This window comes from Macrotis lagotis, chromosome 6 (genome assembly GCF_037893015.1).
Source record: "Macrotis lagotis isolate mMagLag1 chromosome 6, bilby.v1.9.chrom.fasta, whole genome shotgun sequence".
NCBI classification, from domain to species: Eukaryota; Metazoa; Chordata; class Mammalia; order Peramelemorphia; family Peramelidae; genus Macrotis; species Macrotis lagotis.
In genome coordinates this window covers 224492099-224504225 of record NC_133663.1, presented here as the reverse complement: position 1 = coordinate 224504225, position 12127 = coordinate 224492099, and positions in this window count along the sequence as shown.

The following is a 12127-nucleotide window of genomic DNA, read 5'->3' as shown; positions in this document are numbered from 1 at the left end:
TTTTTGCATGAAAATAAGGTTAAGTGGTATGCCCAAGGTCACACAGCTAAGTAATCATTAAGGGTCTGAGGTCAAATTTGAACTCAGGTGCTCCTGACTCCAAGGGCCCATGCTCTATCCACTGCTCCACCTAGATGCCTCAATCAGTTTTGCTTTTGCTTTTTGATTTTTTGGTTTGTTTATCAAAAGACTATTAATGTTAGGATGGGCTTTGTAAGCAAGGAGCACCCAGGGTCATTAAAGGCATAGTTTGCTTTTGGAAATGGAATCTAATCTACTCTTCTCTGTCTCTTCTGTTCTGGGACTAAAGCACTATGTAAATTTGAGCTATTATTATTATTATGTCTACTGCATTGCCTATATTTTTAAATATACATATGAAGAATAAGAATATCCCAAATTGACTCCACAAAAGCAACATTTAGTTAAAATGCCACTGGGGAGGCAGTTATTTCCATAGGGGAAAAAATGGAAATAAACTGGAATTACCCTGGTCAATAATGGGGAGCAATAGGGCAGAATTTGAAGCTAAAAGGGCAGGGAATTTAGGGGGTGTAGTTATATTTGCAAGGATTGATATGTGTTATTTTGTTTTGTCCACATCAATCTATCTGGATGTGTCTTACAGGGAGGCATGAATATTTATCTCTAGAGTCTCTCCCACCTACGTTTCTCCAAGGGAGAATCTGATTCTTGCTAGGATAGAAAGCAAGAGATGGGTGACAGAGATTTGCTCACTCTGCTCTCCTCAAAGAGGGAGATACCAGACTAGAATTAAATCTATTCACCATCCTAAATATTTCTTGGAAGAAATCATTTATAGGTATATGCTGTGCTTCTGAGCACTACCCTTTAAATGAGGAAGGAGTTTCCCCAAGCATTCTATTCAAAACTTGACTCCCTTCCCACCAAACACCAGTTCCACAACGAACATATATAAGAAAAAGCAAATAAGCCCATTTATCCAAGTCAAAAATTAATCAGAAAATGTATGAGATGAGAATATCAGAAATATACCAGAAAATAGACTTTGAAAGAGTTCTCCTACTGGGAGCAAGAATTCTCAACTCAACTGAAAGAGAAGAGAGATCCAGATATCACCCAAAGAGAAATTCTAGACAGTTTTTGGTGTAATATGTTAAGGGTAGAGAGACACCTGTGAGACATGTCTCAAGAAAAGCTGATTTGGTTCCTTTAAAATTTAGCTTCTACGGGTGGATAGGTGGTGCAGTGGTAATAATTATCTAGCTGTGTGACCTTGGGCAAGTCACTTAACTCCATTGCCTTGCAAAAACCTTAAATAAACAAATAAACAAACAAACAAATAATAGAATGAATGAATGAATGAATGAATAAAATTTAGCTTCTTCCCAGAGTTTTTCCTCTTCCATTAGGGACCTGACCCTGAAGAGAAAAGGGACATGCTGTTTCACACCCCTAATCAGCTCCTTGAAGGTAGCTCCAGTCACAGGAAACCAATCTGAGAAGTGCCTTGTATTCTCTGCCTAAAACACTAGGTTGCATATGTACCTCTTTGTAAGGTGATCTTCCAACAAAATTTATCAAGTTGTTTGAATGATTTCAGGGATACCCAATCAATCTCATTGCATAAGATTTAATATTTCAGTATTTAAAAATCTATTTATCATCTCTGTTGGTAAATGTACCTCTATTTTTGATAACCAGTAGCAACAACAACTCACTATCAAGAAAGGGGATAGGGAATAGAAGGGACTATTTGCTTAGCAATAAAATGTATTCTGTATTGTATAACAAGTAAAGATTAACATGCGCCAGTAACTTCCACAGTGGAAAGGAAGAAGATTTGAATTCTTAAAATGAGTGACTGCAGAGGGGTGGCTAGGTGGTGCAGTGGATAAAGCATCGGCCCTGGAGTCAGGCGTACCTGGGTTCAAATCCGGTCTCAGACACTTAATAATTACCTAGCTGTGTGGCCTTGGGCAAGCCACTTAACCCCATTGCCTTGCAAAAACCTAAAAAAAAAAAAAAAAAAAAAAAAAAAAGATGACTGCAGAGCCAGTCTGTTACCTAAATTACTGCAGGGTATGGATAGTCAGTGAATCAGTTCCTAGTTAGAGTGCAAAGCAGAAGAATATATATGAGATTTGGAAGCCAAAATGAGAGCACAGGGAGAAATTCATTCTATTGCCATGATGCTTACATAGGCATCTGTGGCCTCTCATGACTGACACTGATGTTCTATATGGTCCAAGACAAGACACTCCCACTACCTCCTGGTGACTCAACCAATCCCACCAGGTCACAGAAATTAATTTTCTTCCATACAACTAGCTCCAACCAAAGATAGGGAGGATGGAAAGCCCTCTCTTTTATAAGGTGCCTGGTGACCATCATTCTAACATTATTTTGACTAAAATTTTTTTAGGAGGCAGTTTGTCTAAAAAGCTGATGTTTCTCCATTAACAGTTCCAGACAGCACAGGAAATCTACAGTCAAATTTATGACAGAAATGCTTTGCAGTGATCTAAGAAAAGGAAAAAACAAGTCATTTCAGAAATAAAGTCTCCAAAGAAAACACCTGTGTACTGGACTCTCACATCAAGAGTGCTTGAGAAGAAACTAATTAAAATAGGTGGATTTTGAATTCTCAAAAGGAGCCCTAAAAATGCAAAAATATATTTGCATGTGTGGGTATACATATGCTTAGAGTCAGGGAAAAAAAAGAGTGAGGGGGGGTCAAGAAAAAATGAACTCCAGTATTCTTAATTGATCTCAAAAAATACTTAATGATTTATGGAAGTCAGAGAGTATCCTGTAACCTCCCTCAGTTCCTTTACCTAAATATTCTTTACCTTAAACATTCTTTCTGTAATTTAAACCTATTTTCTGTGGTACCCTTCTCTTCATCCTCTAACAAAAGTCTAACCAGAATTGATGAAAAGTACCTTCTGTTTCCTGTGATCAAAATTCTCATGCTGACACATGTATGCAGTGTATTTTTTTTATTTTTTACACAAAAATATTACTATGCAGACCCATCATCAGTTTGAAGTCTACTAGGTCCTCAATTCTACCTATATATTAGATGCTACCCAAACCATTCAAATATTGTTTTTAAAAAGATATAAAACAACTTCCTTCTCCAATCCATTTTTTAGATGAAGAAACCGAGGCAAACAGGGTTAAGTGACTTGTCCAGGGCCACACATCTATAAATGTGTGAAGTCATATTTGAACTCAGGAAGATGAATCTTCCTGACTCCAGGCCAGGCATTCTATCTACTTCAACACATAACTGGCCTACACAGAATAGTTTACCATGCTCCAAACCACCAAGCACTGTGTGGAGTTGTCTTTTTAACATTCTGGAAACTATTTCTGAAGAATTCATAAAGCCTAATGATCACTGAGCAGGAAAAGTAAATAATAAATATGTTGGCAAGAACTGGAAATGCAAGTGAGATCTGATAATTATTGCTCCAAGAGGTGTTGACTAAGGTTTAATTCCATTGTAGCTTTCCACCATTTTGACAGTTTAATTAACAGGCTGTATTTTAATATTCTACTTTAACTTAAAACCAAATTCCTATTGATCAGTAGAAGCAAAGGAAAAATCCATTAGTACAAAAAGGAAACTGTATCTGTAAGGTGGGATTTGATTCAGATTTCTTAGATTTTTAACAGAATGAAATTTTATTTAAACAATAAATCATCATACTATGTGATTAATAAACCAGCAAGCTGGTCTATAAAAGTAATTTAATCTCATCCAATGTCTCACTCAGTTTTGTAGCAATATTTAATAAGAAAGCAATGCATTTTCCAAATAAAACATTAAGTCCTTCTTTATAGGTTTGACCTTCTGTATTGAATAAATTAATTAATTAATTAATTAATTAATATCACCTTTCCCAAACCCTTCAAAAGCTACCCTTAAAATGTGAACATTAAGCAAGGCAACCAGTATACTGATCCAACAATAGAGATCATTCCTCTCTAAGACAAAGAAAAATTGTAAATCACTTTAAAAATTGAGGATTGTCTTCACTGATTTCCTACCTCCTTTTTCTATGTTATTTTCCTACCTTACCAGTTCCAGATAAAATGGACCTATAACCAGTCTATTTTGACATCCTAATTAATATTATTTTCATCACAAGTATTCTATATTTCATGTTCCTTCTTCTCTTCCTCCTTTGAAACATCTTCCCTGGACACCCTATTTCATTAAACTAGTTGGGGAGGGTTCTATTTTCCTTCCCCCCCTTATTGAATGTGTTTCGCGCTTTTCTTGAAAAAGCACTTTAGCAGGAGGCAGAGCCAAGATGACAGAGTAAAGGCAGGGACTCTAAATAAATTCTAGAGTGACAGAGCCTATAAAAAAAGACTGGAAAATTGGCAAGAAGGAGAACAGTGTAGCATGGACCATGTAAACTGACCCCAGCAATATAGGGACAGGGGAATGACTGGGTCAGTGGGAGCAGACCTCTCTTTACCAAGGACAACTTGGAAGGTCAACAAGAAAAATCTACTGCCCCAGAGTGAGAGTGAAGCACAGTCCAGCGCAGGTCTCAGGATCACAGACTCAACCCCAGCAGACCAGAAGCGGTTTTGGGGAGTCACTGAATCAGCAGAGGCTCCCAGAGTTCTCAGTTCAGAGATAATAAAGGGGTCAGAAGGAAATAACAGGGGTCTCTTTGCTATCACTGAGGCAAGACTCTTTTTCTTTGTCCATATTCTGATCTGGGTCACAGTCATGAATATCAGTTCCAGGAAGAGGAGTAGTAGTGGCGCAACAGACCTTGTTGCTCCAGTGGATCAGAGATCCTCTTTACAATTCCAGGGCAGAAAGGAGTGCTTGTGGTTACCCAGAGATCAGAGCACAGGCCAGGAAAATATCATACCACCTTGAAATAATTAAAAACTTGCAGGTCCCTAGAAGCATCTCTGAACAAGCTGCCCAAAAAACCCCAATGGAGCAGCTAGGTGGCACAGTGACTAGAACGCTAGCCCTGGAATCAGGAGGACCTGAGTTCAAATGCAGTCTCAGACACTTAATAATTACCTAGGTGTGTGATCTTGGACAAGTCACTTAACCCCATCAGCCTGCAAAAACAAAACAAAAAAAAAAATCAAAAGTTTGGAAGTATGCCCAATGCTGGAAGCAGAGCCCCACTTTAATAAAGAGTTAAAATCAAGTCAAAGGCTGGAGAAATGAGCAAACAACAGAAAAAAATCTGACCATTGAAAGTTTCTATGGTGATAGGAAAGATTAAAACACAAAAACAGACAAAGATAACAAAGTTGAAGCATTTACATTCAAAGCAGTCAGGAAAAATATTAATTGGTCTCAGGTGATGGAAGAGCTCAAAAATGATTTTGAAAATCAAGTCAGAGAGGTTGCGGGGGTGCAGCCTCTGCAGGGTCCTTGGAACCTGACAGGAGGGATAGAGTCGGTGAAATGAGTTGAGTCAACAAGTGGGTAAAGGCAGGAGCAAGTTGACTGACTGTCAGTTGCTTAGATTTATTTTCATAGTCTCAGAATCATATCAAACAAGCAAACTAAAATCATTTCCTTGGATACAAAAGTGTACAATTTTCATCATTAATCATATAGTTCATATGGTTACAAGTTTTATCATGTAGTGGTTACAAGTGTGATTATCAATCATGTAGTTAATTTTCTTGTCCCTGCTCAGACCGTGATGACCTCAAACTGCCTGTTGCCTAGTTTGTTGCTGCATAGTAAAGTTATTAGTTAAACAGAACTTTCCTTATAATAATCTTTAATATAATTTGTTTAATGGAATGCTTTTATGTTTTTGTGCTGCATATGTAATGTTTTTTGATATGCTCCCTTAACAACCTATAATGAGTGTAGTTATGTTTGTCCACCCATCCATTGACTCCTTCAATAACCAATTTTCCTTTCAGCCCTTGTTGGTAGATGCTACAGTTTCTATGGCTTTTTATTCTTTCCCAATAAACTAAGGCTGTTAGAGTTCACATATTGTTTACCTATACTAACTATTCTCTCACCATCTTTATCATATATTCCTGTGTATGATAAAGTGAGGCAAAACTGCTCATTTCCCTGGAATTCTATCTGACCCATCTTGTATCTGGTTTCCCTGTATATATTCTGACATCTCCCTGGAACTCCCAGTGCTGTATCTTCCAAAGAGCATTTTGCATGTCTCAGGGAGAGGCAATCCTGTTAAATTTGGACAGAGTTCACAATCTGTTTTATTCAAGGAATTTCTCTGAAATCCTTCCTTTATAGTCATTCCACTATTAGGATGAGTAAGTTTTGCAATCAATAATAGACCTATAAATATGGGTATAGATGGAATCCCTATATATATTGAAGAAGAAAATGTTGTTCCATCAGGCAGTGTGACTGCCTTGAGTCTTCTTGCCATGACTGTGTCAAACAGCTTAGAGACCCTGGCTCCCAACAAGAGGTAGAGGAAAAATTGGGAAGAAAAATGAGAGTGAGGTGGGAAAATCATGAAAACAGAGTAAGCAGCTTAGTGAAAGAAAAGTTGAAACAAATAACATCTTTTTTTAAGATTTTTGCAAGGCAATGGGATTAAGTGGCTTGCCCAAGGCCACACAGCTACATAATTATTACCACTGTGCCACCTAGCCACCGCAAGCAAATGTCATCTTAAAAAAGTTTAGGTCAAATGGAAAAATAAATGAGAAGAATTCCTTAAAAAATAGAATTAGCCAGATGGAAAAGGAGATAAAAAATCTCTCTGAAGAAAATAATTCTTTCAAATGGAGAATGGGGAAAAGGGAAGCTGATTAATTTTTGAGAAATCAAGAAACAATAAAACAAAACTAAAAGAATGAAAAACTAGAAGAAAATATGAAATATCTCATTGGAAAAACAACTGACCTGGAAAATAGATCTAGGAGGGATAATTATAAAATTATTGGGCTATCTGAAAGCCATGATCAAAAAAAAGAACCTAGACATCATCATCTTTCAAGAAAATATCAAGGAAAACTGCCCTGATGGTCTAGAAGCAGAGGGTAAAATAGAAATTAAAAGAATTCATCTCTCAAAAGAGATACTAAAATTGAAACTGTAAGCAATTAGCCCAATTTCAGAACTCCTAGGTCAAGTACAAAATATTTCAAATAATCAGAAAAAAAAATTCGATTATCATGTCAGGATAACACAAGATTTAACAGCTTCTATATTAAGAGAGCATATGGCTTAGAATATCATATTCTGGACAATGAAAGAGCTTGGATTACAACCAAGAACCAGCCACCCAGTAAAATCAAGCATAGTTTTTCTGGGGGAAGGATGGATATTCCATGAAATAGAGGACTTTCAAACTTTCTTGAAGAAAAGACCAGAACTCATCAGAAACTCTGATCTTCAAATTTGAGACTCAAGTGAAGCATTAAAAAGGTAAACAAGGAGAAGCAAGTTATAAGGGACTTAACAAGGTTGAACTGCTTATATTCCCTCATGGGAAGATGATACTGATAATTCATATTAACTTTCTCATTTATTAGGGCAGTGAGAAGGAGCATATAAACAAGTCACAGGTGGGAGTTGAACATGAAGGGATAATATATTTTAAAAAATGGAGTTAAAGGATGAAGGAGGAATGTATTGGTAGAAAGGGGAAAGGAGGTTGGTGGAATGGGTGAGTTATTTTACATAAAAGAACATGAAAAAAGGTTTTCAGTGGAATGGAAGGGGAAAATTGAGGAGTGAGTGAAACTCAATTTTTATTTTTTTATTAAAGATTTTATTTGAGTTTTACAATTTTTTCCCAATCTTCCCTCTCCCCATCTCCCCCCCGCCACGGAAAGCAATCTGTCAGTCTTTATTTTGTTTCCATGTTGTACAATGATCCAAATAGAGTGTGATAAGAGAGAAATCACATCCTTAAGGATGAAACAAAAAGTATAAGAGATAACAAGATCAGACAATAAGATGTGTTTTTTTTTCTAAATTAAAGGGAATAATCCTTGAACTTTGTTCAAACTCCATGACTCTTTATCTGGATGCAGATGGTATTCTCCATTGCAGACAGCCCAAAATTGTCCCTGGTTGCTGCACTGATGGAACAAGCAAGTCCATCAAGGTTGAACATCACCCCTATGTTGCTGTTAGGGTTTATAGTGTTTTTCTGGTTCTGTTCATCTCACTCAGCATCAGTTCATGCACATCCCTCCAAGGCTTCCCTGAATTCCTGTGCTTCCTGGTTTCTAATAGAACAATAGCGTTCCATGACATACATATACCACAGTTTGCTAAGCCATTCCCCAATTGAAGGACATTTACTTTATTTCCAATTCTTTGCCACCACAAATGGGGCTGCTATGAATATTTTTGTACAAGTGATGTTTTTACCCTTTTTCTTCATCTCTTAGGGTATAGACCCAGTAGTGGTATTGCTGGATCAAAGGGTATGCACATTTTTGTTGCCCTTTGGGTATAGTTCCAAATAGCTCGCCAGAAAGGTTGGATGAGTTCACAGTTCCACCAACAGTGTAATAGTGTCCCAGATTTCCCACAACCCTTCCAACAATGATCATTATCCTTTCTGGTCATATTGGTCAACCTGAGAGGTGTGAGGTGGTACTTCAGAGAAGCTTTAATTTGTATTTCTCTAATAATTAATGATTTAGAGCAATTTTTCATATGGCTATGGATTGCTTTGATCTCCTCATCTGTAAATTGCCTTTGCATATCCTTTGACCATTTGTCAATTGGGGAATGGCTTTTTGTTTTAAAAATATGACTCAGTTCTCTGTATATTTTAGAAATGAGTCCTTTGTCAGAATCATTAGTTGTAAAGAATGTTTCCCAATTTGCTACATTTTTTTTTGATCTTGGTTACAGTGGTTTTATCTGTGCAAAAGCTTTTTAATTTAATGTAATTGAAATCATCTAGTTGGTTTTTGGTGATGTTCTCCAACTCTTCCTTAGTCATAAACTGCTCCCCTTTCCATAGATCTGACAGGTAAACTAGTCCTTGATCTTCCAATTTGCTTATAGTATTGTTTTTTATGTCTAAGTCCTGTAACCATTTGGATCTTATCTTGGTAAAGGGTGTTTAGGTGTTGGTCTAATCTAAGTTTCTTCCATACTAACTTCCAATTATCCCAGCAGTTTTTACCAAAGAGGGAGTTTTTATCCCAATTGCTAGACTCTTTGGGTTGATCAAACAGCAGATTACTATAATCGTCTCCTGCTTTTGCACCTAGTCTACTGCACTGATCCACCACTCTATTTCTTAGCCAGTACCAAACAGTTTTGATGACTGATGCTTTATAATATAATTTTAGAGCAGGTAGAGCTAAGCCCCCTTCTTTTGCACTTTTTTTCATTAAATTCCTGGAAATTCTTGACTTTTTATTTCTCCATATGAATTTACTTACAACTTTTTCTAACTCATTAAAGTAATTTTTTTTTGGAATTTTGATTGGTAGGGCACTAAACAGGTAGTTTAGTTTTGGTAGAATTGGAAACTTACTTTTATTGAAGGAATAACATACATATTCAATTGAGTATGGAAATCTATCTTAACTAGAGGAAAGAAGGAAGGGAAGGATATGGGAGAATGAGCAGGGATTAATAGAAGGGAGGGAAGATTGTGGGAGAGAACAGTGAGATGCAAAATACTTTTGAGGAGGTGATATAAGGAAGAGAATAGAATAAATGGGAGTAGGGGGAACAGGATGGAGGGAAATACAGCTAGTAATAGTAATTGTGGAAAAAAAATTGAAACAAATTTCTCTGATAATGACCTCATTTCTCAAACTTAGAGATCTAAGTCAAATTAATTAAAAATAAGAGCCATTACCCAATTAATAAATGATCAAAAGATATGAACAGTTTTCAGATAAGGCTATCAATTCTATCTATAGTCATATTTTTAAAGATGTCTTAACTCACTATTGATTGGAGAAATATAAATTAGAACAATTCTGAGACATTACTTTCTATCTATTGGATTGGCTAAAAGGACAGAAAGAGAAAATGACAAATGTTGGAGGTAATGTAGGGAAAAATGAAACATGAATACACTTGAAGATGTTATGAAAATTATTCATAATTCTGTGGAGTAATTAGATCTATGCCTAAAGGGCTACAAACCATTCCTATACTTTCATCTAGCAATGTCACTACTAGGTCTACATTTACTTTCATAACATGGCTATTATGGAAATATTTTGCATGACTACACATTTTTAAACTATATCTGACAACTTGCTTTCTCAATGAAGGGAGAGAGGGAAGGGAATTTAGAGCTCAAAAAGTTAAAAACAAATGTTAAAACTTGGTTTTACAAGTAACTGGGGAAAAATAAATTTAAAAAGCATGTTAGCAAAGAAAGACAATGGACTTTAAATTAAAAGCATGAGAAAAATCCACTTTCTTTGAGGAAGAGGTATGTCTTCAACAAAGGACTCCAAATGAAATAAGATGGAATAGCTCCATGATTAGTTATTCTCTGCATCCATTCTCTTCTAATTCTTCTCAATGACAAGTTAATTATTCCCAATTTCTTCAACCAATTCCCAAATGACATGAACTCAAGATTCTTCTTCTTGATGGTCCTTTTTCATACTCTCTAGTTGATAAATATCTTCCTAAAAAGTGGCTTTGTTGTTCAGTCATACCTGATTCTTTCTGACCCCATTTGGGGTTTTCTTGGTAAAGATATTGCAGTGATTTACCATTTTTCTTCTCCAGTACAATTTACAAATGAAGAAACTGAGGCAAGCAGGGTTAAGTGATTTACCCAGGATTACACAGCTAAAAAGTATCTGAGGCCAGATTTGAATTTAGGAGGATGAATCTTTCTGCGGGCTTGGTGTTCTGTGCTGCCCAAAACTAATCATAATGCTAAAGAAAAATATTTCTTTGTAATTCTCATAGAATCATTCATGGTATAGTTGAAAGAGCTAAGCTGAAAGTCAAGAGATCTGAAAACCTCTCTTGTTTGGATTCTTTCTCAGAACTTCGATTTAAGAAGGCATGAAGGGCAGTCACATCTCATTTCCTTTCTAGGTTGCTCTTCAGACTTCCTCTACCATCCTGCAGCCTCACCTTGCCCTAAATTCTTCATCCTGAAGCTCCATTCCAGCTCTGGATTTTTTTTTTACATTGGAAGAACTTTCAGGACATTCATATCTCATTCCTCCCCAAGTTGTCCTCGAAACTTCCTCTACTCCCTCTGCCCCATTCCTCCCCACCTCCTTTTCAGCTTTCCTTTGTGTGGTTTCTCTAATAAGAATGACAGTGACTTGAGATCAAAAGATTTTCTTTCTACCTGTATCCCCAGTTCTTTCAACTAGGATTACTAGTATAATGCTTGAATGATTGTGTTCTAGTTCTACCACTTACTACCTGTGAGATACTAGCACCTTTTTTCATCTGTAAAAAATGGAGAATTAGGATGGGATGAGGTGATCATTCAAGTCTTTCCCAAGTGCATGATCCTACAAAATGATTGTCTCAGTTTACCAGTCAGTCATGAATCATTACCTTGCTGATACCATACTACATCACCACGACATTTTCATAGCTCTCTGATCAATCAGAGGCACCCCCCAATCACTAAACCAGTCATGAACCTCCAGAGAAATCAAAAGTAGCTTCTCATGAAAATTTGTGACTTAGCAAGTAAGAGGTTTTGCTGGTTTTCATGAATTAACTTTTTCAGAATTTTCTCTCCTTTCTGTGAGCTCAGCTACCAAAAATTTAAGTATAGTCATATCACTTCTTCAAAGTTTTTTTTTTAAAGTTTGACTGCTTGATCATAAGAAAGGTGATCTATCTAGCACATTGTAGTCCATTGGGAGGTAAATCATGACAAATCATTGGGAATAGTGCTGTGTTTGTTTTTATGAGAAACAAACCATAGTCCTTTCATTTCACCTTTTTTCCATTTCATTCTTTTGTGATATTCATTTGTCATCTTGAATCCCCAATTGAAAATCATAGGGAAGAATGACAAGATGACAAACTAAATCATTCAACATAAAAGAGTGTGGGTCAGGAGTCTAGAATCATAAAGATCCGAGTTCAAATCCAGCCTCAAACATTTAACTAGATATGTTATGCTGGACAAGTTACTTAACCTCTGCCGGCCTCAGTTTCCTC